The 22,649-nt window shown below is 41.1% G+C and overlaps 1 long non-coding RNA gene across 1 annotated transcript; it reads left to right on the top strand.

Moving 5' to 3' along the window:
- The first annotated feature begins 599 nt into the window (after positions 1-599).
- LOC121820668 (uncharacterized) lies at positions 600-6,297 on the top strand. Its single transcript, XR_006061332.1, has 2 exons — positions 600-4,818; positions 5,992-6,297. It is a non-coding gene; the product is annotated as an uncharacterized LOC121820668 (long non-coding RNA).
- Positions 6,298-22,649: the final 16,352 nt, after the last annotated feature.

Raw genomic sequence — 22,649 nt, 5'->3', positions numbered from 1 at the left:
GGGGGACATGGGAAGACACGCAGATCTTTATACCAGCCTAGTCACTAATGGTTTCCGAGTTCAACCGTCAACTGTTATTTTAAGTGTTCTGCTTTAAATATGTTTTATTGCCAGTCATTTAAAATTGCTTTTGAAAATAAGTGGACCATCAACCTTTTAAAAGCAAAGGTTAAATGGGATCACCTTAGATTTGGAGCTGAGATATTTGAGGAACTAGATCTTAAGTGGGGGCTAGTTGGGAAGGTGAATGTATTTCTATGGCTGATTAATATCAATTATAGTGATTTATTATAGTTTATATAAATGCTCTATTACCTCACATTTAAGATGGTTTTCTTGTCTCGCTGCACTGCTTAACACTGAAGTAACACATTTTATATAACACTTTCTCTGTAGCTTTTTTTTTTGTCTTGATCAAAAGTATACATGCTGGATCAAAACTATCAATGCCTTTAGTGAAAAATTCCAAAAATATTTCCATTAAGTTTTCAGCTATCATGCATGAGTGTCTGTTTCCTACACTGAATGGCATATGGGTATTATGGCTTTTTCCCAAAGGCTGTGAAATACTAAATTAAAATTTCAGATTTTAATTTGCACATCTATTTTTAACAGGTCATAACTGGATCATGGTTTACTAATTTTATTCCCGAATCTGCAAATTTTATAACTTTACACGTGTGTTTTCGGTAAGCCATGAGGGGTTGGGTCATGCAGTGATAATGCACTAACCTCAAAATAGTAGCGTCTTCACTTGTCAATGTTTATTTTTCTCAATTATAGAAAACCATTTTGGATCCAACTGATGTCTTGGGCACTTTCATTCAAGCAGGCTATGGAGCAGGCTGCTTCCAGCTTGCAGGTCTAAGATTTGGAAGCCATGAGTCCCAGGGTTGCAGTCAGGGGAAGAGATCCTCCCTATGAGCCTTACTGCCTTGGCCTGGAAGGAACGGGCTTCTGGCACTCTAACAGTCCATGGCAGGATTCATTGAGCAGCTCCACCCCGATGCCGAGCACAGGGAGGCGCTGGGTGTCTCTGAATACCAGAACCCCTGACAGACACAGTCTGTTCTCCATCCTCTCCTAAAGGGCAACTGCGGATGCCCAGCCTATGGAAACATAAGTCACTGACTCGCCTTTGCTGCAGATTTAAATACGCTGTGTTGCCTTTTTAATTTATATTCTCTTCTGAATTTGCCAAGAGAGCTTTCTGTTACAAGGACTGAAACTGCTTAGGGCAGGTCAGTAAATGTCATTATATTATTTGTAAGGAAAATACATATCAAAAAAATAATAATAAGCAAGTCAAAGTTTCAGGGAGGGTTTCTTTAAAGTACTGCCTGGGTTAAGTCCTGAAGGAGGTGGAGGATCTAACCAGGAAGGGCTGATGGAGGGATCAGGTGGGAAAGGAGAAAAGTGCCTAAAAAACAGGAGGGCAAGATCAACCTTTTTACAAGAGGGTATATGACTCGGAAATGAGCAGCTCAAGGGCTTCGTGGTTCTGGTTGGTTCTGGAAGGTGCTTTGCTTTCATTACAGCTGAAATATTCCCTGGAGATCATTTGGATTCTGTCTTCACAGAAAAAAAAGAGCACCCACACAAGTGAATTAAAATCTCAGCTAAATTCAGCTTTGTTCAAATGTGCCTCCACACCGCGTCTCCTCTGCTCCTCAACCTCCACCCCACCCACACCCCCAGGAAGAAAGAAAGACACTATGAAGTTATTCGTGCTGAAAAGGAAAACGAGCTCTGCATACGTGTGCTTCCTTGATATCTGTACTGACTACTAAGAATAATGATTGCATTGAAACATGAATGCGGATTTCAACTCCTCAATAGCCATTGCTCTGCAACACAAAGGATTTGATGCAAACATTATTTTTGTATCCTACAGATTAGCTTTGCTAAGATACTTCCCTGAGCTTTTCTTCCGTTCCTTTTTTTCCCCTAGTTCCTTACAACAAACACGAGATTTAACATGTCATCTCCCTGCAGGATTTATGATGCAGTTCAAAGTCACATGCCATTTTTTAAAGGAAAATAGCAATTTCAGATGAAATAGCTCCATGCGTTTAGCCTGAGCTATTTCATTGCAGATTTTTGACCTAGAACATTTTTGATTAATTTGAATTTAGATTGAACGCTTTGTTTCTGAAATTGCTTCCTTGTACTTTTTAAAGTCATCTTTCCAGATTTCCATCACCTCTGTGGATTCATTAGCTACCGATTCTTCCTTAATTTCATTTATTTTCTTTATTAAAGTAGGTTCTTATTGCTTATCTACTTTATACATAGTATCGATAGTGTATATGAAGCAATATCTTCCAGTTCTCCCCACCCCCATTTCCCCTTTGGTATTCATTTGCTATTGACTATATAGAGTAACCAAGGATCAAAAGTCTCTCCCCTGCTTCCAAATGCAGCTCATCACTGACTCAGTTTTGCTAAAGGAATGATTAAGTAGGAAAAAAGGAATAAGAGCTCAACAAGGTAGTGACTCACACCAGTTAGTACCAATTTTTTCCCAGCAGTGAGCTGATTAAAAGTCAGACTTGTTATCTCCTAGCAGGAGGTGTAGGCAGAAAGATGGCAATTGCCCTAATGAAATAGAATGTATTAAGTAGCTGAGTCGTATAGAATCTATTCTCCTGAAATATGCTCTCTGCATTCACAATATTAAAGGGAGAATGCCCAGTGATATGCTAACTGAAGAAAATCAAAGTTAAATCTCAAATGCCTATAAAGACTAAGGAGGAAAAATCTGGGGATATTCTGTTTTCAGAAAAAGGAGACACTTTTCCTATGAAGTGAGTGATGGGTGACTATGGCCGATCTTGTTATAAATTAATATTAGGCCACTCATTGTCATGAACATAGTGATACTAGGTAGAGTGTTTAATACATGGAAGGACAAGTAAACAATTGGGTAACGTGGTTCTAGAAAGATAGGTCACAGACTTGCAGTTCACATAGATTCTGTCAAGGAAGCTCGTTAAGATCTAGGATCCTAGTCGGAAGAGTAAGAAAATGGAAGTTTGTAAACTTGCCAAATTCCTAAGTGTTTTTAGCTCTTTGGTGGCAAAGGGGAAGAGAGTTTTGTTCACAAACATATGGCCAAAGGTGATAAGATCTAATTATATGTTTGCAGCTGTTTCGAATCTGTAAATATCTGAAGTTGGTCAACATTATCGACGCATGACAAAAGCAGTATAAATAAAGGAAATCAGCTAAAAATTGAAACAACAACAACAATTCCTTTTGAAGGGAGGAAATTGGGGGCTGAGCTTTCTAAGTGTGACTTAAACAGGATAAAGATGGGAACAACATTGCTCTATGTGCATAAAAAGTTTCTGCCTTTCTGACAGTTCTGGGACCAATTTTTGTGTACTGGCAAATCTCTGACAAAAATCTCACCAGTTTGGATACAGTTTTAGAAAATATGTTTTATTTGTGCTACTAAAGGACTCCTTTGGCCATTTGGATAATTTATATGAATCCATTAGTTATGGTATAATTCAAGGCGTTACTCTCAGAATGTAAGTCACATCAATCTACTTGTGGGAGACAGGGGGCTCCCCATCTTTGTGGCTCTGCAAAGATGTGTGCACCCCAAAAGAGACACTTTGCATATGTGATTAACATTAGAAAACTTTAGACAAAGAAATTATCTGGTTTATCCACATGAGCCCAGTTTCATCCCAAGAGTCTTCATGGTGGAGAGCCTTGCCGTAGAGACGTGATGATGGAAGAAGGTCAGAGAGGGGTCACGGGAAGGACTAGACTTGATTGGACTTGACCTGTCCATGTTGATGGCTTTGACAGTGGAGGAAGGGTCCATATGTCAAGGACTGCAGTCATTTCTAGAATCTGGGAGTAGTCCTCACTTGACAGCCATCAAGAAATCGGGACCCAAGTTATCCTTCCCCTACCCCCGACCCTGCCCCGATGGATACTCTGTGATGGATTATATGGAGTGTTGACTAAAAAAAGGATGTGCAACTTGAAAGTTGGGAGTTAGGATTTATCCTATGGGAATGTTAGGACTTGAGCCCAGGAGACAGCGTCTCAGGCTACCCTGGGAAAGCTGACTCTGAGGAGGCGGGGAGGAGCCAGGCTACATACAAGCCTGGAGCAAGGGGCAGGAAATCTGAATAATGAGATTCCTGTTGACAAGAGAAAACTAAACCTCTCGTATGAAGAGATTTAGTGGTCTTCTACGTAAGGGAAGATGCAAGCATCCAGGCTTGCTGGAATCATTTCCTCCCTATCCATCTAGCTATCTGGGGCCAGCCTCCTTTCTTTACTGTTCACGTGCTAATCCCTTCTTTACCTTAAGACGTGGTAGATGTGGCTGATGGCTGCCTCTCACGTCCCCCCAGCTCCTCAGCACTTACTGGGGAGGAAATAGCTGATGACTTCCAAATAGCTGGCTGGGTTTCACCTGGGCTCAGAAATTTGTATTTGGAAAAGGCTTGTTCACTGGGAGAGCATACAGCAGAGCCCATTTCATTTTACAGGGGAAAGGATCTTAAAAAGAGGGGATGTATGTACATGAATCCCAGGGAAAGAGGAGCCCGGCAGGCTGCAGTCCGTAGGGCTGCAAGAGTCAGACATGACTTAGCGACTAAACCACCACCACACGTACGTGGATGGCTGACTCTTTTTGTTGTGCAGCAGACACTGGCACAGCATTGTAGATCAATAAGACTCCAAAAAATTTAAAAAAGAAAATGGAATGTCCATCCGAAAAGCACAAGAGACAGATGGCGTCCACGATCTGCCATTAGCAAGAGGAGCGAGCTGGCACAAGCAAGCCAGGTAAATAGACGGTGTCTACACGCATGTATCCATGTATGATGTGCATGTCTGTGCACGTGTGTGCATATGTGTGCACGTTTCAGGGAGGAAGAAGAAAAAATGAATGTCTTTAACATACAGTATTTTTTTGGCTATGCCGCGTGGCCTCTTTCCTGACTGGGAATTAAGCCTATGCCCCCTGCGTTGGGAGCGCGGAGTCTTAACCACTTGACCACTAGGAAAGTCCTCCATAGCATATTTTTAAACCTTAATTATATATATATATATATATATAAAAGATATATCATGTCCATAAGATTTTATAAACTGAACACATTAAAGGCCCGAAGAAATGTCAATACCTTCTATTAAACGTGTAATCCATATTCTCTAAATGTAAAACACCTAGAAATTAATGAACTGGTTACAACTTTGCCCCCGATTTTTAGAAGTGAGAAAGTACTTGTAAATAACTCTCAGATCACTGAGAGAATTAAAGCTCCAGTTGCAGTCTATTTAGTGATTAGTAGCCGTTAGACTACCATGGGCTTCAGCCAAGGTTCAGACTCACAGTATCACAAAGTGAACAAATCAGTAGGTGTTTGTCTGTAAACATGTAAACACCAGGATGAAAATAATGTGAGCACTGTAGAAAGAAATCCATAAATATAAAACCAGAAATTCATGGTTTAGGTAATATAAAAAGTGGACTTGGTAAGGAAATTCTTTTTGCCCTCACTTTTAGTACCAAAAATTTATAAAATTTTAGGAACAAGGATGATGGTGAAATGCATAAAAAGCATGAGGAACAATGAGTAATCTCATTGGAAAATGTGGTTGCACAGGATTAATGCCCAGAAAAATGTGTTATATAAATTACACAGCTGTCTCATTAAAAATACAAAATGATATTAAACACAGAAAATAAAACAACAGGGAAAAAAATCAACAGAAGGAAGAGCAGCAGATACCAGATCTATTTTCCTCTGAAGGAATTAGCCTCAGTTTAACTGATAATGAAGTTGTATTTAGACCAGGGACTGTATAGCTTCTATATTATTTAAAAATTCTGTGCTTTGGAAATCAGACAGTATTCAAGTCCTGACCTCTCAAAGACAGAGGTCTTCATGGATATGTTGACATTTGAAAGATGGCTAAAATCCCTTTCAACTAATTTTTATCTCTGTTCACTAGTTTTTTTCCGCTCCCGATACCATCGCCACCCATGCCCAGATAAAACAGGAGGTGACACGCCAGCACTCAGATATGTGAAGGAAACCAACTCAGGAAAGAAAGCAAGATTTTTACCCTTGACTCTGAAAAGTCATATCTTGGCCTTTAGTATTGAGTCAACATTCATTCACTGAATAACTACTGAAGTGTCTATAATGAACAGACCCTATTTTCAGCACTAGAGATGGGTAACCTCCAAAGAGAACTAACTGGAAGAGTCTTTACATTGCATATAATTCTTCCCAATAAAGACTTGATTCTCTGTTGTTTTTGTTTTTTATTTTTGTTTTTTTGATGTTCATTTATTTGACCATGCCGGGTCTTATTTGCAGCACACAGGATCTTTCATTGCTGCGTGTGGGATCTAGTTCCCTGACAAGGGGTTGAACCTGGGCTCCCTGCTTTCGGCATGCAGAGTCTTAGCCACTGGACCACCAGGCAAGTCCCAATCCTCTATTCTCAAACTAAGCTTCTGCAGAACCCTTATGTGCTGTGATTTAGGGCATGGGGTTGTAGGCTCGAAAGCTGATAAGCTGATGATGGTCAAGGTCACACTAATGACAGTAGGAAGTATGTAATAACAACAAGGACCGCGATCTCCTGTTAGTACCTGCAGTTGAGTCACTGGGAGAGTTGACCGGCAGAAGGAGCTGTTTGCAAAGATGTGAGTTGAGCTTAGAGGAAGGAGCTAGGGATGCCGAAGTCCTCAGAGGGCGTCAGGAGTCTGTTGCTCAGCCCCTGGGCCACGTCCGATGGTTTGGGATCCCATGCACTATAGCACGCCAGACTCCTCTGCCCTGAACTGTCTCCCAGTATCTGTTCAAACTCCTGTGCATTGAATTGGTGACGCCATCCAACCATCTCATCCTCTGCTGCCCCCTTCTCCTTTTGCCTTCGGTCTTTCCCAGCGTCAGGGTCCTTCCCAGTCCCTCAACAATTAAGGGTTAGAGGAGGAAGTGAGAACCAGAACGAGAGTCCAGAGGAGCAAGGTGAGGCTCCTGAACGAAGCTGTGGATGCAGCCCCCCTGTAGGAACAGGCCAGGCAGAGAGCAACAGACGCCACACCCACCTGCTCTTACCTCCAGAAACATCAACCCCCCCCAGAAACCAGACGGCAGTGGGCAGCCCACCTGGGTCCACCTCCCAGGGTGTACAGCAAGTTGGACAAAGAGGCAGAGAATAGATCTACTGCAACAGTCTATCCAAAACAGAATTATTAAAATTTTTTTTCCCAAAATGTGGAACCAGCCACTACTAGTATATTAAAATACTATGGAATCTTTCTACTTCAACAAAAGCTAAATTAGCCTAAAATAAGTTATATAACATAGTTAATATTGAATTATTTCTTTAAATACTGTTATGCCCTCCATTGCTTGGCCAAGGGATATAAAGAACTGGCTTATATGTTTCTAAGTATTGGTCCTTGGACATAAGCTGTAGAGTATGTCTCTGATGAGCTTCCCTGGTGGCTGTGTTGAAGAATCCACCTGCGAATGCTGGAGACACAGGTTTGATCCCTGGTCCAGGAAGATCCCCTGGAGAAGGAAATGTAGAGCTACTCTAGTATTTTTATCTGGGAAATCACGTGAACAGAGGAACCTGGTCAGCTATAGTCCAGGGAGTGGCAGAAAGATAAGGACCTGACTTAGCGACTAAACAACAACTAATGTCTTTGATACTAAGCTCATTTCTGACATTTGCAATGTCTGGGGCAAAAGTGAAACGTGAGACCTGCATTTGCTATGTCAAGTGTTAAAGTTACATATTAAAGTTCAGTTCAGTCGCTCGCTCGTGTCCAACTCTTTGTGACCCCATGAATCGCAGCACGCCAGGCCTCCCTGTCCATCACCATCTCCCAGAGTTCACCCAAACTCATGTCCATCGAGTCCATGATGCCATCCAGCCATCTCATCCTCGGTCGTCCCCATCTCCTCCTGCCCCCAATCCCTCCCAGCATCAGAGTCTTTTCCAATGAGTCAACTCTTCGCATGAGGTGGCCAAAGTACTGGAGTTTCAGCTTCAGCATCATTCCTTCCAAAGAAATCCCAGGGCTGATCTCCTTCAGAATGGACTGGTTGGATCTCCTTGCAGTCCAAGGGACCCTCAGGAGTCTTCTCCAACACCACAGTTCAAAAGCATCAATTCTTCGGCGCTCAGCTTTCTTCACAGTCTAACTCCCACATCCATACATGACCACTGGAAAAACCATAGCCTTGACTAGACAGACCTTTGTTGGCAAAGTAATGTCTCTGTTTTGAATATGCTATCTAGGTTGCTCATAACTTTTCTTCCAAGGAGTAAGCGTCTTTTAATTTCATGGCTGCAATCACCATCTGAAGTGATTTTGGAGCCCCCAAAAATAAAGTCTGACACTGTTTCCACTGTTTCCCCATCTATTTCCCATGAAGTGATGGGACCGGATGCCATGATCTTCGTTTTCTGAATGTTGAGCTTTAAGCCAACTTTTTCACTCTCTTCTTTCACTTTCATCAAGAGGCTCTTTAGTTCTTCACTTTCTGCCATAAGGGTGGTATCATCTGCATATCTGAGGTTATTGATATTTCTCCTGGAAATCTTGATTCTAGTCTGTGCTTCATCCAGCCCAGTGTTTCTCATGATGTACTCTGCATATAAGTTAAATAAGCAGGGTGACAGTGTACCACCTTGACGTACTCCTTTTCCTATTTGAAACCAGTGTGTTTTTCCAAGTCCAGTTCTAACTGTTGCTTCCTGACCTGCATATAGGTTTCTCAAGAGGCAAATCAGGTGGTCTGGTATTCCCATCTCTTTCAGAATTTTCCACAGTTTATTGTGATCCACACAGTCAAAGGCTTTGGTATAGTCAATAAAGCAGAAATAGATGCTTTTCTGGAACTGTCTTCCTTTTCCCATGATCCAGCAGATGTTGGCAATTTGATCTCTGGTTCCTCTGCCTTTCCTAAAACCAGCTTGAACATCAGGAAGTTCACAGTTCACGTATTGCTGAAGCCTGGCTTGGAGAATTTTGAGTATTACTTTACTAGCGTGTGAGATGAGTGCAATTGTGCGGTAGTCTGAGCATTCTTTGGCATTGCCTTTCTTTGGGATTGGAATGAAAACTGACCTTCTCCAGTCCTGTGGCCACTGCTGAGTTTTCCAAATTTGCTGGCATATTGAGTGCAGCACTTTCACAGCATCATCTTCCAGGGTTTGAAATAGCTCCACTGGAATTCCATCACCTCCACTAGCTTTGTTCATAGTGATGCTTCCTAAGGCCCACTTCACATTCCAGGATGTCTGGCTCTAGGTGAGTGATCACACCATTGTGATTATCTGGGTGAAGATCTTTTTTTGTACAGTTCTTCCGTGTATTCTTGCCACCTCTTCTTAATATCTTCTGCTTCTGTTAGGTCCATACCATTTCTGTCCTTTATTGAGCCCATCTTTGCATGAAATGTTCCCTTGGTATCTCTAGTTTTCTTGATGAGATCTCTAGTCTTTCCCATTCTGTTGTTTTCCTCTATTTCTTTGCATTGATCGCTGAGGAAGGCTTTGTTACATATCAAGGTAACAAACTATTAAATATAATATGTCCTATTCTTGCCAAACATGTCTTCATAATTTTAAAATTGAAAGATATGTTTAAGGGTTTAGTTTTTATATGATTGAAAGTTGGCAAAATACCAAAAATGAGTATATTCACTTATTATTGTGCATGCCTGGGGCTCCCATATGCCAGTAACTTTCAAATGAGTAATGAAATAAAGATGTACACAATTCATAACTGATTCTACATTTTAATAACATTCACTTTTATTGTCTTCTTCCTAGTAGAATCAGTTATTACATAATCATTATTTTCACCTAATTGGTATACTGTTGACTGATATGCTTTAAAGTTTTAAAAGTAAGTATAGATGGAGTGAAGGTATATAGAATTATAGATATACATATAACTAACAACCATTTTAGTAATGATAACTTTATATAACATAATACAAACATATTTTAAATAAAGTTAATTTTCTTACAATTTCCAAGTAATTTTTTTTCTTAAACATCCAAAAGTATCTATTAAAATTAAAAAGACTATGGCAAATATCACTATTTAAATCAGAATAGTTCAAACAAAGATGAAATTCAAGTTTATATTTCAGAATTTTAATCATGTTAAATTTGTTTTATAATGCTAATTAGGAAGTTAGCGTTCATTGTCTATTTGATAAAGTAAAGAATGTAATTGCATAAATGCATATGAGATGTAGATGTTTAGAGGTTTGCAGGTATTATTAACTCTTAGAATTATTCAGCTGTTATGACATTATGACTTGTTTCCAGGATCATGAATCGGAAAACATGAAAAAGAAGAAAATGAAGTCTAATCACTTGTGAGGAATAGATGCTTTATATATTTCAATTTTTAAAAATTACAGGTTACAAATACACTTTGGTTTTAGTAAGCCTCCAACACTTAAAAAAATTGGTAATTTCCTGAACTTGAAATAAAACTATAGTCTTTCATCTTTTCTATTAACTACAGAAAAGAACACAGACTAATTACTTCTTTTAAAAAAATACAAGATATTCCATTAAACAACAATTTTACGTATAAAATAATCAGATCCTTAGTTATGGGGAGGAATTTGCTTAATTTGGAATCCCACATATGAGTAGTTAAAAATATATGTATATTTGGTTTAGAAGGTTATTTAGGGATTTGGGGTTGACCCAAATTTCCCATTAAAAGTGTCCCGTTTCTCTGCTTTTACTCCTTTTTTTATGAGAAAAATTAAGCTAAAGGAAAACAGAGCCTAACTGATGTAAATTGCAATCTATAAATCTCAGCCTTTTTGGTAGTGGTGGCACCAAGCATAAATCACACTCACGAATAGAGACAGCTGGAACAAAAGTTCAGACCAGTTTCACTGCACAGAGTTCATGACCAAGAGCTGCTCACAGCCCTGGGTTATGTAATGGATGTGGGACAGAGAAGAGAGAGGAGAGAAAGAAGTCTTCCTGTGGGCTTCCTCACTGAAAATCAGCTGTCCTAACTCCCAGGCATTTAACAGGTAGAGAACACTGCTGCCAGTAACAGAGATGCCTGATGCTGAAAAGAGACGGTAGGGTTCCAAGGTGCACCACGTGGGGCTTGACGATAACCAACCAGGCTCCTTATCAGCAGCTGGGCGTATGTGTGGTTCCAGGGGACACTGACATTTAGAGTGACTCAAGTGTGAGTGTAAGAATCACCATTCTACTGACTGTGGTAGGTTTTCCGTTTGTGTGTAGAGTTTGTATGGTTTCTTTTCCATGTTAATCCTTCACAAGTGGTATTTGCTGTAAGTTTTAAAAACTGGTAATCTACTGGCCAAATTTGTCCAGTATTCCTATTTTGTTTGGTTGGTATTCAGCTTAAAAAAAAAAATGAATTTAGATTCCTTTAGATAGCGCTGCGATTTTTATTTTATGAAAGCATTCTTATTGGTTATTTTTAGTATTTGGCTTTTTTTTTTTTGAATTGATGAGTTTCTTCCTCTATTGTTTTTATGAAATGTATTATCTATGATTCTTTCATGTTTTGAATGGTAATATTTTAATCCCCTTTTAAAGGTCAATTGATTTATTGTTTAAAAAATTAATTGAAATATAGTTGATTTAAAATGTGTCAGTTTCGGACGCATGGCAAAGCAATTCGGCGACTTTATACACACACACACACACACACACACACACACACACACACACAATGTTTTCAGATTTGTTTCCCTTTTATTTCATTCTACAATATTGGATAAACTTCCCTGCGCTATACTGTTGGCCCTTGCTGGTGCTCCAGGATAATGCATATATGTTAATCCCAAACTCCTAATGTATCCCTCCCTCTTTTTTGCTGACCACAAGCTCTTCTGTGTCTGTGAGTCTGTTTCTGTTTTGTGCATCAGTTCACTTGCGCCGTATTTTATTTTTTCATAGTTTAGACTCCATACATGAGTGGCATCATATGCTATTTGTCTTTCTCCGGCTTACCTCACTCAGCATGATACTCTCCACGTTCACCCGTGTTGCTGCAAATGGTATTTCATGCCTTTCTGTGGCAGAGTAATTCTCCTCTCTGTATATATGGACCACACCTTCAGGGCTGCCCTGGTGGCTCAGATGGTAAAGCGCCTGTCTGCAATGCAGGAGACCCGGGTTCGATCCCTGGATTGGGAAGATCCCCTGGAGAAGGAAATGGCAGCCCACTCCAGCACTCTTGCCTGGAAAATCCCATGGACAGAGGAGCCTGGTAGGCTACAGTCCACGGGGTTGCAAGGAGTCAGACACGACTGGGCGCCTCCACTTACAGCCACCATATCTTCATCCACTCCTCTGCCAATGGGCAGGCTGCTCCCGTGTCTTGGTTTACTGCATATTTATTCCTAGGTATTCTTCGTTTCCTTAGTTTTTCTTCCTGGTTTTTCTTTGTTAGTGTATAGGAATGTAAATAGTGCTTCAACGAACACTGGGATGTACGTATCTTTTCCAACTATAGTTTTCGCAGGAGCTGGATTGCTCCTTCATAGGGTAACTGTTTCTGTTAAAAAAAAAAAAAAAAAAAAAAGTACTTTTTACCTGTTGTGCACTGTGGGTGAAATTATCTGGGCCATCCTTCAATTCTCTGACTTTTCTCCTTGAAAATATCTGTTTCAGAGTATAGCATCCAATGAATCTTTCGTTTAATGACTACAGTTTTTATTTTCATAATTTTAAATTGGTTATTTTTATAGAGCCCTCTTCTTGTTCCACTTATGCCCTATTTTTCTAATGTTCATGGTTATTATTTTACTTCATCTCTACAACAATCCTGTATTGTTTGTGTTGGACTCATTGGATCCTGGGTTTATACCAAAGGTTGAGCTTCATCACTACTGTGATAATAGAATTATTATAGGCTGTTTTGATAAACCATGAGAGAGCTGAGCCCAGAAGACTGACTCTGAGGTATTTCCAGGTTTGCTCCTAAATATACTGCATTGTATATATTCTAAGTCTTATGTAGAACATGTTTAGGTTGTGCTTATACTACAGGCTTTGAAGGTCCCAACAGCTTTTGCCTTGAAGCTCACTTCCTGCTCCTTCTATTGGGTTGAACCAACATTTTTGGCCAACCCAATACATGTTAACTCATCAAATATTTGCAGATCATGTCTCTTCTACTTCATCTTTTCCTGAAGTCCTTGCTAGTTTTTTACATTTTTCTCTGTGTGGTCATTACTGGTCCAACTGGTCTCCTTTAGAACCATTTTAGTATATATATTGTTGATTCCAGAAACTTTATACATGGATCCCCAGCCAAAAAAAAAAAAAATTTGTCTTGGCAAATATGAGGCGTTATCATAAATACTACATTTGTAAAATGTGATAGAACAGACACCATGTTAATAAAATATTCCAGGTGTGGTTTATTTGATAATAGTGTTGGATGTTGATTAGAAGGAGATTTAGCACTAGTGGTAAAGAATCCTCCACCAATGCAGGAAACTTAAAGAGATGCGGGTTCCATCCCTGGGTTGGGAAGAGTCCCTGGAGAAGGAAATGGCAACCTACTCCAGTATTCTTGCCTGGAGAATCCCATGGACAGAGGAGCCTGGTGGGCAACAGTCCATGGGGTCCCAAAGAGCTGGACACGAGAGAGTGGCTGAGCACACACAGATAAATACTGTATTTGTAAGATGCAATGGGACATACATCATATTAGCAAAGTATTCCAGGTGTGGTTTAATCGATGAAAGTATTGGATGTTAATTAGAAGGAGCCTCAGCACAGGCTAAACTTAGTACCTGTGGCCTTGGGCTTCGTGATAGGTAAGCAAGCAGATCTGATGACGCTGAGAATCAGAAATTTCAGCACCCTCCGCATTTCATTCTATGGATGAACAGACCTGAAGTCCAAGCCAGTGACAAGGCCAGAATCAAAACGAATGCCTACTGAACTCTAACCGTTGTTTAATTCAAAAGAGCAAACTACGTTATACTATATAGTGAAAATGAAAGTGAAGTTGCTCAGTCGTTTCTGACTCTTTGCAACCCCATGGACTGAAGCCTACCATCAGGCTCCTCCCTCCATGGGATTCTCCAGGCAAGAGTACTGGAGTGGGCTGCCATTTCCTTCTCCAGGGGATCTTCCCGACCCAGGGATCGAATCCAGGTCTCCAGCATTCCAGGCAGATGCTTTAACCTCTGAGCTACCAATATATAGTTGGAATACTATATATTCCAACATAATGTCTGTTTTTCATAGATTTCCAAGCACACTATGGCAAAACATGCTATTTGATGTTGGACTTTCTAAAGTTTCGTATCTTTTCCATGTCACCCACAATGTGATTTAGATTTTCTTCTGTTAACAAATAATGTTTGGAATCGGTATCTTCATTCCATGTCTAATATTCACCCTGGAGTTATTAAATATCAGAAATGACGATGGAGTAGAAATTGGAGATGGCTCAACACAACTTATGAATTTGTGTTGGTGTTAACTGTTCATCATACATAAAGCTTAAATGGTAAAGGTCTTGAAGCAGGATGTCAAAAATAGAGTCGACATAAAAAGTGTTTTATCACTATGTCGTGTCTGTGACATATAAAGTATGTCAAGATAACATTAAAAATTAAAATACTAATAAATCATCAAATATATTTTAAACATAATGGAGCTGATTCATTATGGAAATCCAAATTAATATCACCATGTGATTCCACCGCACGTACCTTCCAGAATGTCTAAATTGAAAAAAAATGAGAAGTTTAGATAAAATTCCCCTGTGGAAGAACGGAAATATGACTAGAAAGGGAAAAAGACCTATCGTATTTCTGGGCAGTGAAACACCGCTGTATGTGTTTCTTGAGTAGATAACAAGGCTGATCAAAGACCTTCAGAGTTGAGATTCTATAGATGAACTTGAAACGGTGGCATGCACTAAAACTAGTCTGTCCCACTGCTAATGCTTCAGATGAAAATTTACACGTATCAACATATCTACCTAAAATATGATTGAGGATTCGTAGTTCTTTACATGCATGCGCTCAGTCATGTCTGACTCTTTGCAACCCCACGGACTGTAGCCCACCGGCTCACTGTAGCTCCTCTGTCCATGGGATTTTCCAGGCAGGCATACTGGAGGGAGTTGCCGTTTCCTACTCCACATAGTTCTTTAAAAATTACTTAAATTGATAGCTGAGCAAATAGTTTCAGCGGCGCTTAGAGTCCAGGCGATGTCGCCTGTGAAAGCTCGGCTCGCTGAGATGCTGGCCTCCTCTGTAATCATGCCCGCATCAACAACCCCAGTCTACAAGCTGTCTGTCTGCACCATGGGGGCAGCTGCTCTCGAATTCCGGAAGAGGCCTCCTTGGTTTTTTTATTGGCAATAACTCAAAGCTTATTAAAACCCAGATGGAGAGGAACCTGTAGCGTACTTAAGCCCATATGCCCAACTGGGCACTGCACTATTTAATTGCTTGCATTTAAACCATAACTCCTTTCTCTTGTTCCACTCTGATTTTCTCCAAAGCATTTATAGAATCTTTCAGTGGATGCCTCCCCATATTATATTAAAAAACTGGTTCTGGTATTCATGTGTACAGCACTTGGGTTAAATTCTATATATGATATTTTTTACTATTTTTCTATTGGTGTCAAATGAACACTGAACCATGAAGAGGCAATTGGGTGAGTCATTTGTGACTCTTTGTATGTAGCTCTATTAAATTAAAAATGTCTGGTCTGTAATCCAATAATATTTCCCTAAACAAATTAAGGCTATGATGTACACATGGCATGCCATCTCGGTAGTTCGGATGAATTATTGTTGCTGCTTTTCAGTCGCTAAGTTATATCCTACTCGCTGCGACCCCATGGACGGCAGCATGCCAGGATTCCGTCCTTCACCATCTCCCAGAGTTTGTTCAAAGTCGTGTCCATTGAGTCAGAGATGCCATCCAATCACCTCCTCCTCTGTCACCACTTCTGCCCTCAACCTTCAGCATCACAGTCTTTTCCAATGAGTTGTTTCTTCATATCAGGTGGCCAAAGTATTGGAGCTTCAGCATCAGTCTCTCCAATGAATATTCAGGGTTGGCTTCCTTTAGGATTGACTGGTTTGATCTCCTTGCTGCCCAAGGGATAAAGTTCAGATAATTTGTGGGGACAGAAGCTTACGGGGATTCTGTTATGGCAAATACTGTGCCCATTAACTGATATCAACAGCATAGCTCGCATTAGGTTCGTCAGCCAGTAGTGATGGTTGTAGTTTTAAAAGCAGGAAATGGAAGTAATTATAAATGAAAGCAACTCATCCTGTCCCAATGACCAGAAATTGAGCCCTCATAAATCAGTGCGCAGCCAGTCGTTGGCCTTCCTGCCCTCATCTGTGGCCCACTGGGTCAGTCCCCGGTTTCTTAAAAACGACTTCCTCTTTAAAATGTCCCCCATAAGCGGACTTTCCTTTCTGTCAATACCTATTACATTGAAAGGGTCTGAGCACTCTTTTCACAGTTAATCTTGCACTGTCCTGAGTTAGCTATTGCTTTCTGATTTTGTCTTATCGCCCACTGCTGGAAGCTTCTGCTCTTCTGCAGCCCACACAGAGCTGTGTGTTCTGTGCATTACAAACAGGGTATGAAGTTGCTGCATTGAGTGCATTTTCAAAGCAGCAGATCTGTTCCTGGAATAGCTCATACTATGTGCTAATGTATTTGTCCATTCACTACTTGGCAATGCTCATATGCTGGCATATTTTTTGAAAGCAGACTCTGTGTGTGTGTGTGTGTGTGTGTTTGCAAATTCATTTTTCACTATTATATCACTAGGCCTTAACCCCAGAGCTAGAACTATGAGCCACAGTGATCTCTCAGACACTTACTGAGTGGAAGAATAAAGAATATAGGCAGCAATCTCTCTTCTGGAAATAGTCTCCCTGACACACTGGGAAATCATGTTTTATCCATGATCTGGGCACCCTTTGGTCCCATCCCATTGAAATCACCACAGGGTACTATTCTTACCAACCCTGTTTTATGAATATGGAAATGGCAGGACAGATTGGCTCAGACACTCACCCAAGTCTACAAAGCTGGTTGGCAGCTCTGGCCAGTTTTAACTGGGGCTGCGTTTCTCCACTCTGCCTCTAAGCCACCTTCCTGATGCCGACGCAGTGGTCTTTGTTTCTCTAGGAACACAGCCCTTGTTTTTTTCCTTGGAGCAGGTGTTGTTTTTAGACCCATTCCACCATATTCAGAACCCCTGTTTTCTGTGTATCTTTGAGCCCATGAAACATTCTTGAAGCAAAAGCTTTCTCTCACCGCCATAGTCTGTTCGACTAGAGAAACCTGTGCAGGTGGGTCCCTGAACTCAGGCAGCAGCTCCCATCCGGACAGCCTTTAGAGAGCCTGGTGTTTCTGGTATATGTGCCTTATAAACTACCGGCTGGCCTCATCTTTCTGAACATTCTGGGCCTTGAAAGCATGTCTCCCTGCTAGTCTTTCTCGGTGGTGGTTTTTTATGTTCTTTTCTGTTTAGTCATGAGCCAAACCAGGCAGTTTTCTTCTTTAAATCATTTTTTCTTTTCTCTCTTGGGGAGCTCTGAAGTAGATAGTGGCCCAAACTATTTAACATAAATGCCTCTTGTAAAAAAACAAAAACTGTATTTTTTTTTATAATGTGTATTTGTATTTATAGAGAAATATATTGGTTAAGATGTCTGATTCCAAATGCCAAAACGAAGCAGGGTGGGTGGCTGCAAGGTGATGTTAAGTTCAAGGTTTTCCTTTTAATACTAGAAAAATGAGAATAAGAGCAAATGAAAGTGAATCCGTGGGCAGAGGAAGGTTGATCACACAACCGAGAGAAGAGAAAACTGGTAAAATAAAGTTCCTAAAAAGACGGGGGCTTCCCTCGTGGCTCAGGGGTGAAGAATCCCCTGCTCATGCAGGAGATGTAAGAGACACAGTTTCGATCCCTGGGTCAGAAAGGTCCCCTGGAGAAAACTGCAACCCACTCTAGTATTCTTGCCTGGGAAATCCCATGGACAGAGGAACCTGGCAGGCTACAGTCCCTGGGGTCACACAGACTCAGACACAGCTTAGTGACTAGCAGCAGCAGAAGTGAGAGCTGAGGGTGGCAGAGAAAAGTGAATTCAGCTCTTCTACTCTCCGAGTGGAGACGGGGACGAGGGAGCTCCAGGGCCAATTCGCATTGTGTGTGGATTCATGCGGCAGCTGCAGCAGAGACAAGAGGGTGGCCACCTTAGGCCTTCCGCTCTGTCTGCAAAGCAACAGGTGAAATCGTTCATACGGGAAAGAGAGCAGGGCTGGCAGAATTGGGAAGTGTCACAAAATTTAACAAAACATCCGTTTCAGCCCCAGAGAGTGAGCTAACCTCAGAAACCCAACTGGAATTGATCATGAAAATATTCGAACACTGTAGGCTTCGTGCAGAGCGTGTGGACGCTTATGTAACTTGTACTCGCGATTGGATTGAGTTTTAATTAACTTTAATCACCAGTTTTCAATGAATTAGCTATTGGTTCTTCATCTTTTTATGCCGTCTTGTGTTTCTGTGATAGCAGAAGCTGGGGATCTATTAGGGGATCTTTCTGGAATATTAAATTCTCTGGGTCAATAGAACTAAGGATCCTAGAAAAAAAGGCAGCATACCCAGAGAGGATTATGCCGGTGGCTAAAGCCATCAGGCTGGGGCAGTGAGAAAGCATTCTTTGTTCTGCAGAAAATCTTTCCCTTCTTTCTCTCTCACAGTTCATTTCGGTTGAAGAGAATCAGCCCTGGACAGCCGAGGACTGAGTCATTAGCTTGTGTATCTCTGTTTTTAGCTTGAGCCACATCTACACCTAATTAGTGGCTATTCCTCAGCTCCTGGGCAAGCTTTAGCTAAGTTCTGAAAAACAGGGCTTTTTGATCTTGTTTAAAATCTGAAAGTCAGTATTAATTTATTATCAGAAGTCCCTTAGTGAATTACACTGGCAGGTGAGAAGATATGGTTTGATATTATCTATTTGGCTATTTCATAGCATATGTGCAGATTATAAAGCAGTTTGTGGTTGCTAAATTCTTATTTCAGTCATAATTACTTCATACTGATTTATATATAGTGATTTTTCAATGAGAAATCATAGCATAACTCACCAAGATTATCTTTACTACACTGTTGTTTGTAAAACTCTTCTTATATGTAAACTCTGTTTCATAGAATAATAAAATCCAAATATTTTAACAGGTTTAGGGGGAAAAAGTCAGTCTCCTGGTCAGCCCTATTGATTCCTACTTCTCTGGCCCCATGGGAAATTGATAACTACCTGAAAAAAGTTTTTAAAGAACAACACAGAGAATCACCAGTGGGCAGGGGCGGGAGGGTCTTGCCTTTCTGCCAGTTGCCTTGACCGCCTGAGAATTGAGCCCAGTGGACCAGGAGCTGAAAATACTATAACTTCAATTTGCCAGCTCCCTGGGCAGGGTCTTGCTTTCCGTCCACAACCTGTACAATGAGGATGTCACCCTGAGCTGTGCTTTCTAACAGTTCAGGCTGCTTTCCTTTTAAGGGGAAGTTGGGGAGGGGATGAGGCGGAGGTGGGGCAGGGAAGAAAAACCCCAATACGTCATCTAACAGGTGAAGCCTAAAAATTTCACTGGAAAAAGTTATGGAAGAGGTAACAGCTGCAGGCCTGTTTGGAGGGACTCAGTAGAGTAGTTTCCATTTGGCATTTGTTTTATCTACAGATGAAACCTTTTTTTTTTTTTTTTTTTAAATAAGGCTTGAGCTGAAAGCCCACTTTTTTTTAGGAGATGTTAAGACCCAGGATACCAAGGGCTTTGCAAACTGCCAACACACCCAGCCCCTTACTCGCTCATCTCCCACCAGCCCATCACCATGTTGCTCAGCGGAAAAATAACAGGCAGAGATTTAAATAGCTCTAGTGCAAGGTGACGGGGAAGGCGATGGCAGCCCACTCCAGCACTCTTGCCTGGAAAATCCCATGGACGGAGGAGCCTGGTAGGCTGCAGTCCATGGGGTCGCGAAGAGTCGGACACGACTGAGCGACTTCACTTTCACTTTTCACTTCCATGCATTGGAGAAGGAAATGGCAACCCGCTCCAGTGTTCTTGCCTGGAGAATCCCAGGGACAGGGGAGCCTGGTGGGCTGCCGTCTATGGGGTCGCACAGAGTCGGACACGACTGAAGTGGTTTAGCAGCAGCAGCGCAAGGTGAAAATCTTCAAGTCACCCATGCCCTCTCTCCTCCTCCATGAGAAACATCAGCCTGAGACGCATCAGACTGGATTGGAAAGGTGCCAAAGTTCACCTTGCAGGCAACACACAGCGTCCACAGCAGACATTCAGTCAGCTTCTGCACTTCAGAATAAATAAATAAAAGACAACTGACAAACCCTCTATTTTTATGACTAGGAAGAAAGAGCCAAGCCATTTTGCAAGAGTGAGACAATAAGCTGGGGCTCTGGGATAGTGTTGCTTTTAATGCAGAAAGTGATGCGGCAGCCTTTTGGGTGGTCTCTGCAAAAAGAAAGTCACTGAAGAATAGCCAGGCATCAAAATCCCACATATAGAAACCACTTCAAGCCTGATGCAGTAGGGGTCAATCAGAATGAAACCAAAACAGGCCACAAAAAGAACAGGAACATACTTAAAGAATTCAAGTCTACCTGAGAAACATTTGCTACCCTATAATTTTTAGGATCAATGAAAGGCAACATACATCTCATTAACTTAGGTACCATAGAGAAATGTAGATATTGTTCTTTTTTTTAAAATATACGTGAACTAGCTGTTATGATTATCTTCAATCAGCTTTAAAATTTCTCACTGACTATCTGAGGAAGCACAGTGACAAATGCCTTACTGGGCCTTTGTTAGAAACGCACAGTATTTATTGCTGAAACCATCGGGAGATATACCAGTAAAAGGGTAAGTTTCATCAGAGATAATGCCATCAGATATAATATGATATCTACTTTGACTCAGAATATCCAAAATCATCATCTCTTCTTGAAAAACGGAATAATAATTGACTTACAATCATCTTAAGATTCTCAACAAGATTCTCTACCCTAGGGACATCAGAAATGTCACATTCTTCCTCTACTTCTAATATATTTATACTTGGCACAGCTCAGACTTAGGGTCATCAAACCAAGACGCTCCATAGCTTTAATCAGCAGAACGAGATAAACTCTGTCCTCTGGACTGCTTCTAAATCTGTAATATGTCTTCTTTGCTTTGCTAGGATCATAACTCTGGGTCGAAATGAGTAAGACTCAGAAGAAAAATGAATGGCCAGTACTTTATTCAGTACTGGGCTTCCCTGGTGGCTCAGATGGCAAAGCATCTGCCTGCAATGCAGCAGACACACGTGTGATCCCTGGGTCAGGAAGGGCCCCTGGAGAAGGGAATGGCAACCCGCTCCAATATTCTTGCCTGGAGAATCCCATGAACCAGAGGAGCCCGGTGGGCTACAGACCGGGCGGTCGCAAAGAGTCAGACACGACTGAGCGACTTCCACTTCACTTTCCATCTCTTACCTACAGAGCCCAGCAGCTATATTCCACCACTCGAGAGCGGACCTGTGTTACTTCATTTCAAGCTTGAACGAGGGAAAAGTCTATCTTTCCTCCCTTCTCTTTCCCCTCCTTTCCCACCCTTCATGTCTCTCTCTCCCTCCTAGAAAAGTGCTCTAAGAATTCCTGAGAACTGCTTTTAAATTTCTGTTTCCTCTTGTTTACCGTCACACCTTCAAACTGTATTCACACACCTTCGAGCTGAGTTAACTTGTACTTTCAGCAAGTTACAAGGCTCTTAAAGTGAAATAAAAGTGATCATCAAGGAATTACAGCGTGTCTTCTAGATGAATATCTTTAAAAAAAAATTGCACCTACCGCTCAGAGGAGTAAATGGAACATTACCAAGAGCTGTGAAACTCCCAAACACCCTTCTCTGAAACGGGGCTGCTATCCTGAATTTTGCGTGCATCAGTCTGTCCTTTTTCCTTGTACCTTGAAAATAAATCTGCACGGCCCTAAAAGAGGGGTTTTGCATATTTGAATTGTACATAAATGACATGTATTAAATATTTTCTCCTGTAGCTTTTTTCCAATCAGCGTTACATTTGTCAAGCTTGCTGATGTTGACTTGTACGGTTGGAGCCCATTTTTTTCACCACTTAGTAACAAGGTATTATGTGACTCTAATAACAGTCATACGGTGATTGGTCCGCTTGCTGTCAGAGGACCTAAGACATGTTTCTGGATTGTTCTGCCTTTGCTGTTACAGTTTTTTTCCCCCTTAAATCTATGAGTTCTATCACCTCATCTTCTCTCTACTTTCTGGGTTATATCTACTCCCACAAACCTTTAGTTTGAGTTCTCTTTTTTTGGCTACATCAGAGAATCACCTGGGGGATGTTTTAAAAATCCATATGCCCACTGGATATGGCATATGGACCGCTTGTGTCAGCATCTCTGGGGGTGGGACTCGGGCCTTAGGTTTTCCAGATGCGCTGATGTGCGGACAAGGTTGCATAATATTGTATTAATTCCACATCAATTGTATGGGAAAGCTGCTGCACTCAATACA

The sequence above is a fragment of the Ovis aries genome, chromosome 11 (genome assembly GCF_016772045.2).
Source record: "Ovis aries strain OAR_USU_Benz2616 breed Rambouillet chromosome 11, ARS-UI_Ramb_v3.0, whole genome shotgun sequence".
NCBI classification, from domain to species: Eukaryota; Metazoa; Chordata; class Mammalia; order Artiodactyla; family Bovidae; genus Ovis; species Ovis aries.
Note: the sequence above shows the minus strand (reverse complement) of the source record. Positions and strands in the feature narration are given on the sequence as shown.